Raw genomic sequence first — 13,908 nt, 5'->3', positions numbered from 1 at the left:
GTGGGAGAGAGGAGGCCTCTATATCTTCTAGTAGCGTGGAATGGCAGACGGTGTCAAACGCCTTTGACAAGTCCAACGCTACTAGAATCGTTTTCTCACAGGGACGGTTTCGATTAAGGCCACGAGTTATCTGAGTGTTTATGGCGTTAAGTGCTGTTGTTGTACTGTGCACTTTACGGAAACCATGCTGATGCTTCGCTGGGGTCAAGTGGTTTGTGAAATACGGGAGTAGCAAGGCCTTGAGTGTCTTCGCTACCGGGGAATGGAGTGTTTTCGGACGATAAGAATCTCCGTTGTTGGCAGGTTTCCCCGGTTTGAGCAGTGGGACCACTCTCCCCACCTTCCAGATGTCTGGGATGATGAGAGTGGCCATGGACAAACTGAGGACCTCCGTTAGGTACGCTACCCCCGCAGGACCCAAATTTTTGAGCATCAGCATGCATATTCCGTCGGGACCCATGGCTTTGAAGGCTTTCGCCTTCCCGATGGCCACCTGAACTTCACCGCAAATGAAAGCAAGGGGAGCACAACAACAACAACAACAAACATTAACATAACGTCGCCTGGGTAAAAGATTGTCGTAAGCGCAATTTTGACGATTTTTAGTTCTAGATGCAGTTATATATTTTTAAATAAGGTCTTTCGATTGGTGTTATCAGTTTTTAGATATGTCCTTTAGTTTCAGAGGTATTGACTAAATTTTTTTCGATAAAACATTAAAAATTTCGCTAGTAATGCAGTCATATTAAACTAATCAATATCTTAAAAATAGCGTTCTTCATTTTTTGATATCTCCTTTAGTTTCCAAGATATTGAGTAAAAAGTGTCATTAATTTAGTAGAAATTTTGATCACATTTTGTCGTATTTCATACAAAGTGGCTGCCAAATTGTGGACAAATGACGCTTACGACAAAATTGTACCAAATAAAATCCTTCATAAACTCAAAACTAACTAAAAATAAACATTAAAAATTTAATAATTTAAGAATTTTGTGAACTAGTAACATTTTCAGAGACTTTGGAAAAAATCTATCTTCGCGTTTTTGAGAAATTACATTCCAAACTTCAATCGCGATTTCCCACAACCTGCCGAAATTAATATACGACAATCTTTTACCCAGGCGACGATAAGCAAATAAATGAAAAATGTAGAAAGTAAAAATGAATCTATACTTCATTGGCTGACCTCTTTCTCTAAATATATTGCGGGTACGAGTTTGAGCTGTTGGCGATGGATTTTGAGACCACTGTGTTCCATCGGGCGCATCTTTCGACAAAATCATATGAAGCCTCTATTTCTTCATCACTATCTTGCTCATCCACTTCGTCCATCACATCATCTATCTCCTCATCTGATGCAATTTCGCCACCTGGTAGCCATTCATCATCTTCTACATCGTTGTCATCGCCAAATTCCACATCATCGAGCAACGTCTCAATCTCTGCGTCCGTTAGCGCTCTATATATACGGTGACCACAAATATATTTTGAAAATGCATCACAATTATTAAAAAAATTTACCTACATATAATTAATAATAATATAATAGATTGGCGCTTACACACATGTTAGTGTTTGGCCGTGCTTCTCCTCCGACTTGTGGCGTGCACCTTGATATTGTCACACAAAGCGGAGGGACCTACAGTTTTACGCCGACTCCGAACGTCGATTGTATTTTTATGAGAAGCTGTTTTTCATGGCAGAAATACAATCGGAGGTTTGCCATTGCCTGCCGAAGGACGACCGCTGTTAAGAAAAGACCTTTTTTCTATATTTTTTTTGCGATGTTGCTTTGACCAGGGTTTGAACTCAGGTGCTGCGGAGTGGAAGCGCGCACTGCTTACCACTACACCACAGCGGCCTACCATATATGTAATACTCCTATATTGGCAGTAAGAGCTAGTACTGTCCGAAAACACTACAGTACAGTTATATCAATAAACACGTACGAAAGAAAGGGAACACATACGTTTATAAATAAACATGTACAACACATATATAAAAACGGCACTCAAGTACACAATACATTGACAAAAATGGTACTAGACTGTCTCGCTTTGATTTCGGAATGCGGCCTACATATAATTGCGTAGTATAAAAATAACAAAAACCTACTACATATATACATTCCCCGTCATTTGAATAGCGCACCCTTTTTTTATTTTCTTCCATACAAAGTATGCTTGACAAAATTTTTACATGGAAGAAAATGCGCAGCACCGTCAACAAAAAAAAATTGCTGCCCCTATGTTTATTTATTTTTTTTTAATTTTCAAACAAATTTCAAATCGGATTTAGACGTAGAATATGCTATATTTTTACAAAAAATTAATGCATATTAAACAAACAAAAGGAAAACTGTAACTAGTAAGTATTAAAACGGTGGCTCTTCAAATAACTAGGAGTGTACTTTCTTAATTATTAATCCAATTTTAAACTTTAAACATAAATCACATTTGCTTCATTGGTATTAATCTTTTTGTAATGAATATTTACAAAATTATAAGAAGGCATATTACATANCTTATTTGTGCAGGTCTCTAGTATGTATTTAGGAGCTTTTCGGCTAATTTTCATCAAAATCGGCAAAGTAATATATTTTTGTAAGAGGACTGTCGGTCACTTATGTTGATTAATTTTAAAATATCGAAGAAAATGCGGGACAAAGAAAGCACACTTGGAAAAAATCAGTACATTTTGGGGGTTTACTGTTTTGAAAAACTACACAGGACAGACCTTTAAATAACAGTACGGTCCTCCAAAAAACAGAACGGATGATCACCGTAGGGATAGTAGAATTACCTATGTATGTACGCTTTAACGATGCATGCATGTGAATTATGCGTGGCTTTTATTGTATCTCTGTTACTACGTTTATACGGACAGAATAATCGACTTAATTGAAAGCGCANCACCGTAGGGATAGTAGAATTACCTATGTATGTACGCTTTAACGATGCATGCATGTGAATTATGCGTGGCTTTTATTGTATCTCTGTATTTCACTAACTCCCTGTGTGAGGAAACCAAATAATGTAATTCTTAACAGAAGTGCCTAAAATTTAACAGTTTGGCAATTTTAAACACTGTTGAAGCTAATTTCCGGTATTTCTCTTACTAGCGCCTGAAACTATACTTATTATTTACTTCCGCCGGCAGCTTTAGCAAATTTGTAGCGTTTTTACGTTCATTGGCAAATTACGCTCTGTTAGCCATAAATTTTACTATGTTTTGACCGCCTTTGTATCAAGACCCCTGGACCATCTAGGGAATTTATTTATATTTTAAATTGCACTGTCATCGTGATTGGCACCTTGCTGAAAATTTCAAGTCTCTACCTTGCTGGAAGTTAGTTTAAAATCGATTGGAAATTTCCGCGGAATGACCAAGTTAAATAAAAGCTTGTAAAAAAGGTTTTATATTAACAGCGGTCGCCCCTCGGCGGGCAATGGCAAAGATCCGAGTGTATTTCTACCATGAAAAGCAGCTTCTCATAAAAATACAATCGCCGTTCGGAGTCGGTGTAAATTATTTCCCATTTAAAAGTGAAATAAAGCATTCAGAACGTTTTACAGTTTGAGAAAGTGCTTTACTAACTGCCCAACGGGGCCAGAAGCGCTCCATTAGTTCTATTGGAGCGCTCTATATTCAGCAGTAAGCGCTCCCTTCCTAATTTCATACTTCATTGTATTTTAACATTGTGTGTCATTAGAAAGAAGCGCTCCCTTGCTTCTCCCAAAGAAGCCCTTGGTGAGCGCTTCAACTAAAACATTTAAAAAGTGTTTTTGTAAACCATTTGATGGTTTTATTAAGTGTACTTATTAACATGTTTTTTTTCTTTTCTATGCGGTATACATACATACATACATGTTTTAGTTAAATTAACTTTTTTTCAAAAGAAAATATTTTATGTTACTACTCAAAATGATATTTCTTTCTGAGCATTGTTAGAAATTTAAAAATTTATTTCTTACTTTGCTTTTGTACTGCTCCGTACTTGCTCCTTTGGGGAGCAGCTAACTTTNCTTGCTGAAAATTTCAAGTCTCTACCTTGCTGGAAGTTAGTTTAAAATCGATTGGAAATTTCCGCGGAATGACCAAGTTAAATAAAAGCTTGTAAAAAAGGTTTTATATTAACAGCGGTCGCCCCTCGGCGGGCAATGGCAAAGATCCGAGTGTATTTCTACCATGAAAAGCAGCTTCTCATAAAAATACAATCGCCGTTCGGAGTCGGTGTAAATTATTTCCCATTTAAAAGTGAAATAAAGCATTCAGAACGTTTTACAGTTTGAGAAAGTGCTTTACTAACTGCCCAACGGGGCCAGAAGCGCTCCATTAGTTCTATTGGAGCGCTCTATATTCAGCAGTAAGCGCTCCCTTCCTAATTTCATACTTCATTGTATTTTAACATTGTGTGTCATTAGAAAGAAGCGCTCCCTTGCTTCTCCCAAAGAAGCCCTTGGTGAGCGCTTCAACTAAAACATTTAAAAAGTGTTTTTGTAAACCATTTGATGGTTTTATTAAGTGTACTTATTAACATGTTTTTTTTCTTTTTCTATGCGGTATACATACATACATACATGTTTTAGTTAAATTAACTTTTTTCAAAAGAAAATATTTTATGTTACTACTCAAAATGATATTTCTTTCTGAGCATTGTTAGAAATTTAAAAATTTATTTCTTACTTTGCTTTTGTACTGCTCCGTACTTGCTCCTTTGGGGAGCAGCTAACTTTCAGTCCCGTTGGGTGGTTTGAACAAACATACATATGCAAAAGTGTATAAATGCTGCTAAAGAATATTTGAAAACAATTTTTTTTTCTTAGCTAGGCTAAATACTTACCTAGCTCCCCAAAATTTAAGTCAATACAAAACTGTTTTTATATAATTTTATTTAAAAACCATACCACATTTTATTACATAATGATAAGAATGTTTTTAATACACATAGCATTATTGTTTGTATAATATTTACTCTTAATATAATGTATGCATGCTTATTAGTAATTTGTTCGATAATTGTAATCATGAAACTTAAATTCTTAGTGAAAACTTTAATTTTTAATTTTTAATTACGAATATACAATTACCTAAGAAACTTTTTTAAAAACTCTTTGGCAATTTTTTATAATAAAAATCTTCACATACTACTTATTCTTAATTCGTTTTTTAGCTCATTGTTTTACATTATTTTTGAGTTTTTGTTAAACTTTATTTTGTGTTAAATATAGTTTAGTTTTTCCACTAGTAGTTAGTATTTGAGGAGAAAAAAGTGTATGTATATGTATGTATATATGTATGAATGTTAATATATTAAGGGTAATGCTTTAACATAAAATAACAACATTACTTTTTGTAGAACAAAGTATATTTTAAAATTGGCTTATTATTCGAAATTTAAATAAAATTATTATTTCATATTGTACGCTCAATAATATTGTCTGCGATACAAAGAATGCGCTTTAAATGTGACAGTGAACTTAAATACAACGGATATTCTTATATAACTTTAACAACTGTAAATACTTATGGCTTTAAAAAAAATTATGATTTTACTTTTTTTCAGTAGCCACCTTTTATAGGCAGTATTTCTTGGCCAGAGCGTTGCCAAAATATGTACACATGTACACATGTATGTATACACATACGTTGTCTTGCTCTTTTATTATCTTGAAACAAAAGATCAAAACCTTAATACTTATTTATTATATACGAATTTCATATATTTAATACGTCTATGCACAAAATGAGCTGATTTAATTAAATAATTGACGGGCGTTTTAAATACTTTTGAATTCCAATAACTAGCTACTTAAGTATAATATGCAGTGATAAATGATATACGGTGGTGGAAAAATAATTAGGGACACGACATTTTAACAAAATTTCTTTTGTTTATTTAATATTTATTATTTTTTTATAAAAGTATAGCTCATGATCTATCAAAAACCATATAAACTCATATTTCAAACCTTGTGCAAAAACTATGATAATTCTGCAAAAATTTGATCTAAATTGTCAACATTTTAATCAGATTTTTTAGAATTTTTGAGTATGTAGTTTTATAGTCAATTGAATTTTAGTANAGGACACGACATTTTAACAAATTTTTCTTTTGTTTATTTAATATTTATTATTTTTTTATAAAAGTATAGCTCATGATCTATCAAAAACCATATAAACTCATATTTCAAACCTTGTGCCAAAATTATGAAAATTCTGCAAAATTTGATCTAAATTGTCAACATTTTAATCAGGTTTTTTAGAATTTTTGAGTATGTAGTTTTATAGTCAATTGAATTTTAGTAGAACAAAGTGTAAGTTTTAAGTTGCTAAAAAATCGCGTTGATTTTAGAAATTTTTTTAACGCATTTTCTTCCATACAAAGTACGTTCGGCATTTTTTTGTATGGAAAAAAGTGCGTAATATATTCAAAATAAAAATTATCAAAAATCAACGCGATTTTTTAGGAACTTCAAGCTTCACCTTATTCTAATAAAAATTTTATGGGCTATAAAACTGCATACTCAAAAAAAATCTGAAAAATGTCATTCAAAAGTTGAAATGAGCTATGCTTTTATCAAAAAAATAAGAAATATTAAATAAACAAAAGAAAAATTAGAAAAATGTGAAAAATGTCGTGTCCCCTTTTTTATTGTTCACCACTGCATGTACTTATATAAAAGTAATAGAAAAATGGATTAGGATAAAAATTCCACAACAATGGCAAATTATGTAAAAGACTCTAACAGCCGCACATATAGTCGGTTTAATGATGACTTAGGGCATCCCGCAGTAAAGATTTGAAGAAACTCCCACTCTGAGTCAGTTAATGATTCATGAACGGAATTTAATGAACATTATAGTTAAGTAAAAAAAATTTACGTTACGTTTTAATTTATTTATTTGGCAATGGTTTTTATCAAATTTAGTTCAACATCAATTTTTTTGCATTTGTGGTTGGAATTAGTGATGGGCAAAACACGTGATTTTTTACGAGACACGTCGCGTCATGTTCATGTGTGCACGTGAGCGAGTTCGAAAGAAAATCACCTGACTTCCGTGATCGTGCGTAAATGAAATTACTGGCGTGAACGTGCGTGAGTTTGATTTTCCCGACAATTACGTAATTTTCAAATTCATATGTGTATTTTAACCAATGTGGAATTAATGAAAAAAATCAGAAAACCAATACTTATGTGAAAAAAGCTTATTTATATGCAATGCAATTTATAAACATAAAGTTTCAATTTGAAAAAAAAAANAATCACCTGACTTCCGTGATCGTGCGTAAATGAAATTACTGGCGTGAACGTGCGTGAGTTTGATTTTCCCGACAATTACGTAATTTTCAAATTCATATGTGTATTTTAACCAATGTGGAATTAATGAAAAAAATCAGAAAACCAATACTTATGTGAAAAAAGCTTATTTATATGCAATGCAATTTATAAACATAAAGTTTCATTTTGAAAAAAAAAATTACGCGTAAAAGCGTGCGTTAAAAAAGGAGGCTTCGTGAGCGTGCGCAAACTTGAGCGAAAACTACTCACGTGCCCAACTCTAGTTGGAATACTTGCCGGGCATATATGTAATATATGCATATATATAATGATAGAACGAGAAAACCAACCAGCCAATGTACCCAGAATGACGTTTGAAAACAATAAAAAATCAGGAGCGGTGCAGTAACCGTCAATATTTTACAAAATTAAATTTTAATTTTAAAAGAAAAAAAAAGAAAAAATTTTGCGGAAATGTGCTGTTTGTAGAAGCAAAAAAGTAAGGAATATGAAATCGTATTACATGTGTCGGTATATTGTACTATTTACATAAAAATGAGCCGTATCAGGGAAAACAGGCAGACGCTACATGCCGGCTAAGGCGCTGGAAAGGAAGGCACGCATCCTCAAAGTATATCTTTTAAGAGTGGTTACGATGATCGCCTCAAATGTAACTTATACATCTCTTGCTTTCATTCAAATCCGCTGGTTACCACAAAGCTTGTACCAATCACTTTCAGGGAAAAATGTTGGGTTATTTTTTTTCTTTATTTATTTAAACCGCTCCTGGGGTTACTGGGTAGTAGTTTGTTTTTTGTTCACAAATATACATTTATACCATGATACAAAAAGGAAGGTAGTTCCATTGTCACTTTTTCGTCACCATATTAACAACCTGAAAATTAAGTAGACTGTGATATTTCGTGCCACCGTATCCTATATCTAAAATCCTCCAAATTTTGTTATTAATTTTTTGTTTATTTACCAACATTTTTTCTTAGAATCGAAATTTGAACAAGCAAACGGTATTTGTTGGGTACGGCTCGGTTATCTGTTCAAAATTTTGGGTTATTGTGTCCAAACCCTGAACTCAGAGCAAACAATTTTAATACACAGGTGTGGCCAAACAATTAAACGTTAGTTTAAAATAAAGATTTCAAATTTTCAGATACAAGTTTACGAAAAAAATCGGTTTGTAATATGGACCTTTTTGTAAAAAATACTGTGGGCAGCGTAACCGGAGTTGGACTGATGAGGGTTATTTTTTCTAAGCGCTGCCGAAAGCCTACAACGTGGAAAGGTATTTTGCGCAGAAATCCGGTGGTTGACGTAACCCGAGTTTACTTTTTCTCTGACAAAATGCTAATTTTACCCCATTTTCCAATGGTTCCCCCTCCGTCTTCGCTCCCAACCCAAAACCATTGCACAAATAACCGAAAATTTCCCCTTTTGTTTTTGAAAGAGAAGAGGTCTAATACACAATAATTTGATAATTGTGTTTCAAGTTTTCATACTAACAATAAAACATCAATTTTGTTTCACACCTCCTCCAATATTGAACAGTAAAATATATTTATTTTTACCCAAATAAACAACGATATCGTAGAAATATACTAAAATTGGATAATACTAACTTTTCTGAATGTCATGAGCCCTATGGGTTCCAAAGTAAATTCCGTTTTTAAGTTACTTCACTGTTCACTACAATTATATTAATGTAAAAATTAGGATTTTGGCAAGTATTTATAGAACTTAATGTAAACTTTTAACGTTTTTAGATAAGATATTAATCATTTTTAAAAGGTAAATGCTAATACAACTATTTTATTTATACTCCCAAATTAAGGATATAAAATTCCCTCCACCAAAAACCTGAAATTGGGTAACGCCGCTTCGATTTTTTTTTTTACAATTAAGCAATTGACAAAAATCTCCTTTTTAATCAAAAAGTTGTTTATTGAAACTACCTTCTTTTTTGTATCATGCATTTATACTAACAAACAAACATTTTTTTGATAGGCTTGCGATCACCAAATAACAAAGTGATATTTATAGAGATAGTTGCGAGGTAGTGCTGCTGTTATTAACACCTTATTACCACGGGGTTAACGGAAAGGACTTTTATTTTGGAATAATATTCGCAACAACCCTGGTATGTACATAAGTATGTACGCATGCACATACCTGCTATTAAAACTGAAATTCATACGTACATATCGTCTATGAATGAGTGTAATAAGTAATTGCTTACGCAAGGACGTGAATTTGCATTTAAATGTGTACATATCGCACACCAGATCTAAAGTGCGATCAACTCAACAAAAAAATTTGGGCGATTTCTTTGCATAAATCAATGCAATTAACGGAAATTTTTTTTTCTTCATGATTATAACAATTAATTTAATTTTTCCATCTCTTTTATCCTTCTCTTTTTCTTTCCCTAATATAAATAGTTAATAAGCAGTGAATTGTAACTATTAAGATTAAACTTTATTTAGTGTAATTTATATCTGTGTCCATATGGAATAGTTGCCGAAAGGTTAGCTTTGGTATAAAAGCTCTGTTAACTTAACTTAATATTTTGGCCAACCTGTTATATGAGAAACTGTGTTGGCGGTTAGTTAAAACTTAACTTACCGTAAGAAACTTAAGAACCTGTAGATTTTAGGTTCTTACGCTACGGCCTTACGCAATTGAGAGCGGTGAGAGAATCAGGCTTGCCAGCAAACATTTTTATTTGCATGATTTTTTTTTTTGATGTGGCATTTTATGCGGCGAACTGTTAAACAGCTGAAAAAGAAAATACAAAAACAAAATATTTCCGCTCTTGGCTTAAGTTGACGTGTTGAGTAATCATTGACGATTTCTTACGGTAAGTTAAATTAAGTTAAGTCTACACCATTTCCAGTTGGATTTTGGAAGGCGTCAATTGGATTTTAGAATAGTCAACTGGATTTTAGAAACGATCGATTGGATTTTAGAATAGTCAACTGGATTTTAGAAAGAGTCAATTGGATTTGAGAATAGTCAATTGGATTTGAGAAAGTGTAAATTGGATTTTAGAAAGCGTTAATTGGATTTTTTAATGATTCATACACTATGCTAAAGCATGCATATGCATATGATTATGTAGTTTCAAATATTGCTGAAGTATCAGGTTATAACTACTTTTTATTAAGTTTTAACAATATAATATATATTAAAGTTAAACAACAGGTTACATTTAGGAATATACGATCTGTATGAAGTATAAAAGAAAGCGGATAATGAAGACGTGAGCGGAATACTAAAACTATGTAGAATAATGTATATAAAAAGAATATACATAGGTGCACAGGAGTGAAATGTAATGTAATAGTAAATGAATAATGTAAATTGGAAGAGCAAGACAATAGTATATGTAACAAGTTTCCATGTTTTACATACTTGGAAGAAATAAAATGCCATTTAAAAAAAATGGCCCGTAGTCATAGTCAAAATAAAGTCGACTTTAAAGTTAGTTGCAGCTTTTTTGACAGATATCCCATTGAAAATTATGTCAAAAAGCTCCAACTAACTTTAAAGTCGACTTTATTTTGACTATGACTACGGGCCATTGTATTCACCAACTCTCATATCTCGTTTGGCAATTGCATCCGCATAGAAAGTAGTACTGTTCGCTTAAAAGTGAATATTTTAGAAAAACTTGCATTGACAAATACCGCACATAAGAAAAAACTGGCTACTTCAAAATTTTTGTAGAAAATTCTAAAATTCACTTTACGTTTTCTAAAATCCAATTTACGTTTTCTAAAATCCAATTTACGTTTTCTTAAATCCAGTTAACTATTCTAAAATCCAATTTACGCTTTCTAAAATCCAGTAGACTATTCTAAAATCCAATTTACGCTTTCTAAAGTCCAGTTGAGTATTCTAAAAGCCAATTTACGCTTTCTAAAATCCAGTTGACTTTTCTAAAATCCAATTGACTCTTTCTAACATCCAATTGACTCTTTCTAAAATCCAACTGGAAATGGTGTAGGCTCACTGAGCTTTAATGCGGCATTCGCTGCATACGGCTGCGAATGACTCATTGGCGCCGAGCCGTTGAAGAACTTTTGGCAATAAACGTGCACGGAATAGTTCCGATACTAGCAACTCAATATTCTTATTAAGTCTCATCAAAAATTTTTTGTCGTTTAAAGAATAAAGGGAATGCCGCATTAAATCAAAGCCAACTTCCCAACGTAAGCTACTATTCCATAAGACACAGATATACATTAAATAACTAGCTACTGTTATACCTGTTTTTGTATTAATTGCTTTGCAAGCAACAAAAACAAAGTCCACCCTGCACCGCTGAATCTAAAGTATTTTTGAAAGGAAATTTCGAACCTAGTTTGCATTTTTAAATTTTTCGGTGACACCTAAATATGTATGTGCATTCGGCAAAATTTTTTTAAAATAGTTCTACTGGAAAATAAAAAAACTAAGAAAAAGTTTAATGATTTTTGGTGAGCTTTAATTTACTGGTATTAGCGTGATAAGAAATCAGATCTGGTGGGTAAGTAATGGAACGAAGTACTTGAAGTCAATGAACTTTGGAACAAAAAAATTATATCTTCGCAACAAAAACATGGACATATCATAATTTGAAATCCGACTTTAAACGCCGAAAAAAGGCGTCGAATCGAAATAATTTTTTAGCAAAAGTTTGTTGAATTTTGGCGATGTTGAATTTACTGACATTAGGGTGATATTGGGATCTGGTGGGTAAATACTAGAACGGACTACTTAAAGTCAATGAACTTTGGAAGAAAAAGAGATATAACGGAAAAACAAAAAAAAAAAGCGAAGCTGCCTTGCAAAAATTCTATAGACTATAGGACTGCAAAGCAAACTTTTTCTCCTGTTACGGTATAACGTATGCATTTATCTTTGAGTCAACCATTATCGATATTTAACGAAATTTGAATTGAGATTTCTATTTTTATTTATTATGCATTAAAAATTTTAGTATTTTTTATATGATTTGTAATGCAAGAGTTTACGTCTGCTGTTTGGTAATTTAGACGGGAAGACATAAGCCGATACCTTTTTCAATTTTATTCTAACTTACAGCTATGGCAATGTGAAATTATACAATATTACTATACATCAGGCATCCGCAAATATTTAAAGAGTTAGCTCCCGTACACGTGCTATACCGGTTGAACAGATACAGCAATTATTTCATAAACTTGGTTACCCTGAACTTCAACATTAACAGACTCTCTTTGAACCTATTTTTGTTTGGGCAACTAAATCATTAAAATCATAAGTTAAACATGTGGCGCTGATAACTACGAATGCCGCATGGTCTGCCTTTGTTAAAAACTACTGCTAAATACATACATATGTATGCATGTATTCATATACTTCTGTCTTATTTGAGACTTTGTTTCATTTGTATTTTAGAGGTTAAAGCTTAGTATCCAGCTCTTAAGAAAACGGTCAAGAAAAAATTGCCATTATTTCGCGTGTGTGTCCAAGGAATTTTGACATTTTTGATAACGCACAGCCTGTTGCCTCACTCTTTCCTCAAGAAATAATGGAACGGGCATATATTTCTGTTGCAAACCTGGGTTGCCTTGAGCTCTTTTTTCACAAAACCGTAGTAGAAAGCGTACTAAATTTCTGAAGAACTGCGTACTGCCTTAAGGAAATTTGACTCAAGAAAATTTCTTAGCCATTTCTTGTACGTCATTTTATATGGAGTTTTTGCTTTTCTTAAGAGCTGGATACTAAGCTTAATCTTGAGTTACTTGCAAGAAATAATCCATACTTGCAAGATATAATCAAATGTTGTGCATACAAAATTGTTAGTGTTGTATTATAAAAAATATTTTAATCGGAGTTTTTAATTAAATGAATTGACTTTAACTACTACAAATGACTTTAACAATACAAATGTGTTTTATTACATAGTTTTTTCGGTCCAAGAAAGCTCAAAAGGTCTTGGCAGAGTTCTTTGTTTTTATGTACACATGTATGGAAGTATATAAGACTGGTATGTATTTGCAGGAGGTTAAATTTAATAAATGAAGGTATGAGTAAACTGTATGCTTTGAAAACATACCAATTGGCCAAGCAAGTATACATAAATAGGCATATACATAAATTCAGCACAACCTTTGTAATTAAACAGGAACCAGTGGCATCATACTTAATAGTGCGATTCATAAAACGTCGCAGGGTGGCATTTTTAGCGAAATTGCGAACAAAGTTGTATGAACGACCTATCGCAACTCCGAATTGTAAATGAAATATTTTTTAAAAATGCCGCGCGTTAGAGAAAAATGGAAACTTTTTACAATTACATTTCGATGCAGCCTTAACTGATACACTTTTTCTTGAAGTATTTGAATACAATAAAAAAACATGTGTTTCGCGACTTTGACTTTGCAATAATTGCCAGCTCAAATATTACGGCAATGTCGCAAGAAAGTTTCAACATTTGGAACAACTTGGCGACGTTTCATAAATCCCACTAATGTAAAGTGACCAGAATTTTTTAGCATTCCAGGAGGACAAATACTCCACATTGAAAACACAAAAAATTTGTCTTATAATTATTTTCACACATAAATAACGAATACGTTAACA

The 13,908-nt window shown here is 32.7% G+C and overlaps 1 long non-coding RNA gene across 1 annotated transcript in view; it reads left to right on the top strand.

Moving 5' to 3' along the window:
• The first annotated feature begins 4,654 nt into the window (after positions 1-4,654).
• Positions 4,655-13,908, top strand: part of LOC108360122 (uncharacterized) — a 12,775-nt gene continuing 3,521 nt past the window's right edge. The window contains exons 1-2 of the long non-coding RNA XR_001847053.1: positions 4,655-4,752; positions 5,275-5,297. This is a non-coding gene — a long non-coding RNA (uncharacterized LOC108360122). The remainder of the gene's footprint in view (positions 4,753-5,274; positions 5,298-13,908) is intronic.

This window comes from Rhagoletis zephyria, unplaced genomic scaffold (genome assembly GCF_001687245.7).
Source record: "Rhagoletis zephyria isolate East Lansing unplaced genomic scaffold, Rhagoletis_zephyria_1.1 Rzeph_scaffold_00521, whole genome shotgun sequence".
NCBI lineage: Eukaryota > Metazoa > Arthropoda > Insecta > Diptera > Tephritidae > Rhagoletis > Rhagoletis zephyria.
The sequence above is the reverse complement of the archived record's forward strand: the minus strand, read 5'-3'. Positions and strand labels throughout refer to the sequence as shown.